The sequence below is a fragment of the Alligator sinensis genome, unplaced genomic scaffold (assembly GCF_000455745.1).
Source record: "Alligator sinensis unplaced genomic scaffold, ASM45574v1 scaffold872_2, whole genome shotgun sequence".
Classification (NCBI taxonomy): Eukaryota; Metazoa; Chordata; order Crocodylia; family Alligatoridae; genus Alligator; species Alligator sinensis.
In genome coordinates this window covers 1,398,020-1,402,220 of record NW_005842132.1, presented here as the reverse complement: position 1 = coordinate 1,402,220, position 4,201 = coordinate 1,398,020, and the positions used below count along the sequence as shown (strand labels likewise).

Here is a 4,201-nt window from a genome sequence, read left to right as displayed (position 1 = left end):
CGGCGCGTCCCCGCGAAGCGGCCCGGGCCGGGGCGGCGGGAGGCGGTGCTCGCAGGGACAGCTGGGTGGGCCCCGCGCACCAGCGCGTCTTCTCCGCGGACGCCTGAGGCGGCCTCGCCCGCCCGCCCCGCGTTCCTGACCGCGCGCCCGAGCAAGAGCCGGGGCGCTCCGGCGCCCTGGTCCCTCCGCGATGCTGCCTGGCATTGTACAGAGATGTATCCAGTACAGCTATGTGCGTATAGTGATCTGCAGATAGTGTGTGTGTGTGTGTGTGTGTGTGTAATGCACACCATCATTAACACAGTGATCTCTGTCTCTGTCCATGGCGATAGTGATGTGGGTGTTCAACTCTCACCCTTGCACAGCACCGCACACGAGTGTCTGTCGTGACTGCGGGTATCACTGGTGTCATTGGGCATCCGCACCGAGGATGTGGGAAACTGGGCTCAGTGCTGCCCTCCTGTGGTGCGCTCCCAGCACTGCAGCCACGAGGAGCGGCGTCGCGGAGGGGAGACAAACCGGCTGCTCAGAGCCGCCCTCCTGTGGCCGCGCCGGGCAGGGGGGGGCGGGGAGACCCCTTCTTTTTGGGTGGCTGGCATGTTCTTTAGGCCACTTGGTAGCTCGCATGCAGGGTTACTGCCATCCTTCTTGGGGGCAGCCCATGTATTCCCCACCCGAGTCCCTGGAGACAAGTGCCCAGCACTTAGCCAGCCGTTCTGCACCCCTGCCCCCAGCCTGCAGCCTGTAAGCAGGGCCCAGGTCCCCTTGATTCTCTAGGTCGGGTCTCGTTCCACTTGCTGAGGTTGGCCAGAGACGATACCCACAGACTACAGGGAAGGGTGCAGGCTTCTGGATGACATTGAGTGCGTTGGGACCCCAAGGTTTAGTGACCTTCCTGTAACTCAGGTCCAGGTCTCTGCTCCTCTGTTCTGCTGCTCCTGGCACCATGAGATGCCCCCCCCGCACCCTGTCAACAGGGCTGCAGCCCCACCCCCTCTGACCTTGGGGGAGGAGGCGGCGCTGTGGCTTCGGTGGCAGGAGGCTGAAGTCGTGGCCCTTCTGTCCTGTCTGGCCCTTCTGTCCATGGGGCAGCTTTGACCCATGATCAAGACCCCCTGGGACACCTGTCAGCTGGCATTCAGGACTTTGCAGGTTGTCTCTGGGCTTCATTCCCCAGCCGCCAGCTGTGTGTGGGGAGCACCGCCCTGTCAGCAGGGTTTCCAATGTTTGTGGTCACCGGTCATGGTGCCGCCCTAGCAGTTCTGTCCAGAGTCCTGGCCCTTCGCACTCTGCTCCTGGCTGGCCTGTATGTCGGCAGCCGAACCTGCAGACGTCTGTCCTCACCGCTTTCTGCGAACAGACGACAGAGTGACCGTAGGTCCAGGTGAGAATAAGAGGGAGCCTGTAGTCTCATCCTGTGACTTAAATCCGGTGTCTGTCCGTTTTTTAACCCCCAGAAGGAGAAGCAGACAAGACGGCAGATGGGCAGGCTTTAGCCACTAAGGAGGGAAGGAAACCCCCGCCCGCCCAGCAGGAGGGAAAGGTAAGGGAGTTTGGACACGGTGTCTGTCCTCTCTGCAGGTTGCATCCCCAAGTTGTCGACCTTGTGATTAGCGCCTTGTGGAAGGTGGGAGCACTGGGGCAGCCGCACACACAGGATTCATGTGTTAGGTCCTGCTGTTGTCATACATGGGTAGCTGCTAGGGGGGTACTCGTCCTCTTTTAGTAAACTGGAGGTATGTCACATCCCCCTTGTTTTTAAAGGACACCAAGCTCGAGAGTACGACAGGCACGGGGAGATACTTTTTACTCTATTTTTCCTGGGGTGTGGGATTCATTGCCAGTCATGCAGCAGTCAAGGGTTTCGCAGGTTGTTTGGCTTAGCAAGTTAAGCAGTGGGTCAAAATGGATGTGATTGAAGGCAGTGTGTAGGGTTGTTGAGCACTTCTCAGTGTTAGCATAGAAATGCAGGTTTGTGCTCAGTTCTGTTTGTGGTTTGGCTGTAGTTTGCATAGGCTGTAGCTTGTGGGGCCACTTTGAGGCTGTTTGTGGTGTAATGTCTTTGTGTCTGTATGTTAAGGCTCCGTGAATGTTTGAAAGTGTTTAACCTCCAGCTCCACAGGGACAAAGAGCTTGTCCTGTGTCCAAATGATCATAAAGGTAGTCGGCGTGGCCAACGTCAAATCGGTAGGAACAGGTGGGCCTAAGATGTGCACAGTCGCACAATGAATGGTCTAAAAAATTTCACCTCATGGCTGGCACTTTTCTACGCTGAGAAGATTTGGCCGCAGGCCTTTCCTGGTGCAAGCTGGCTGAAGGATGAACTTTTTCATTCAGTCTGCTGATCCGATCTGTGTTCTTACTTGTGCAATGCAAATATTTCCCCTCCTGATGGACCAGTGTAAAAGAGTGTGCAACACATGGTTCCTAGTCTTCAGTTTACAATGGTTAATGCACTGTAGGAAATCAGTCTTGATTTATTAGAGGAACTGAAAAAAAAGGTCCAGTGAAGTTGTGATGCTTCGGTATAATCTGTTGGAAGTTCAGCTGTCCATTGTCTCAAAAGAAAAAATGGTCCCAATAAAAATAAAATGCTCTGGAGACTCATGAGCTACTTGGTGTTTTTTTAGTTCAGGTGTTTCAGACCTTCTTTTCTGAACGCCTTTAGTACAAGTCTTGCTATTTCTAATGGCAGGTGCTTTGCTGCATTGTCACCGTTGCAAGAAGGAGAAGGACTGTGTGGATCCCCAGTTGCCTCCAGGTTTTTGTAAGTCCCTTGAGTCCAGCTGTGGTCATGCCCCTCTTGCCTGTTTAATGCTTTCAGCCAGCTCTACCCCTGTAATCCCTGAGGGGCTGCTGAGTTCAGGGGAGCCAAACCCATTTGATCAGTCCCATTATATAATTAAAAAAAAATCGTTTTTATTTCTTTTTCATTTTTCATTTATTTCATTTTCATTCTCATTCATTTTTATTTTCTTCAGTCTCTAGTCTTTCCCTCTTTCTTATTGCTCACCCCCACCAAGTTCAGAGGCCTCCAGCCACAAAGGAATCCAGACCCCCAGCCTGCGCTTCGCAGCACCATGCCCCGGTCCCCCAGCTCTTGGGGAGACCTGGGGCTGAGGGGCAGCAGTGGCCTTGGGCTGCCCCCGGAGAGCTGGACAGCCATGTCTTGCAGACCATGGATATGCGGGGACCCAGGGAAGGCCGCCTGCCCAAATACCTACCTTGGGGCCTGGCTCAGACCAAGGTCGAACTGTGGAGCTACCTTTGGGCCCCAAAAGGCAAAGGGCCATGAGCTGGGCAGCCACCAGACAAAACCTGGAGCAGCACCCCAGGGCAGCTTGCCTGGTACAGCGGTCACAGCACTGTGCCCAGGAGGCCACTCACCGCCCCAACGAGCTTCTGCCATGCGAAGGCGCACAGGAACTGCACAAGGGGTGGGCCAGCGGCCCCCGATGTGGGATGCCCTCCTCTGCCCTGTGTTGGGGGCAGAGCCTTGCTCCGGCTGTGGGGGCCACTGAGCACAAGGGTCCGGTGCTCCCCCCCAGGACTGCACACGAGCTCCTCTGCCCTCCTGGCAGGGCCCCTGGCGCGGGCTGGAGGCAGACCCACCTGCAGCACCCCCTCCTCCAGCCCCGTCTGAGGCAGGAGCCTGCTGTCCTGGGCATGGTCCCTCCTCCCCTAAGAAGCCTTGCCCCTGCCTTCGGTCTGTCCCCGAGAGCCCGGGACTCCTGCAGGGAGCCAGGACCTCCCTCTGAGGGGTGGGGGGGGATCCCTGGGACCTGCTGCACTGCAGACCTGCCGGCTCCAGGGGTGCTTGCCCCGGGGAACAGGCAGGGCTTGCTGGTGTCAGCTGGAGGAGCTCCCTGCCCGACATGAGGTGCCCCTGCCCTGCTCTCCCACCCGGGCACTGACTGGACCCCGTGGTGGCAGGACCTCACAGGACCCCGTTTCCGGGCTCGAGCATGGGTGGCTGGAACAAGTCCTCTCCCACATAGCAAATATGATGGCCCTTGGCCTGCAGCGGCTGGGCAAGCACTGCTGGGGAAAGCAAGAGTGAAAGCCGGGCCCAGAGGGCGCTGGCCTTGTGTAGAGTCAAACCCACGGGCCCTGCCTAATAGCACAGGGCCTTGGCCACGAGGCAGGGAGCGGCTGGGGGTTTCCCCGGGCTCCCCCTGTAGTGGGGCCAGGCGGGGGCCGC

General features: G+C 57.6%; 1 long non-coding RNA gene across 1 annotated transcript; it reads left to right on the top strand.

Annotated features, from left to right (window-relative positions):
- The first annotated feature begins 6 nt into the window (after positions 1–6).
- Positions 7–2,886, top strand: LOC102375787. The gene is made up of 3 exons (XR_003094393.1): positions 7–232; positions 1,458–1,543; positions 2,696–2,886. It is a non-coding gene; the product is annotated as an uncharacterized LOC102375787 (long non-coding RNA).
- The last annotated feature ends 1,315 nt before the right edge of the window (positions 2,887–4,201 follow it).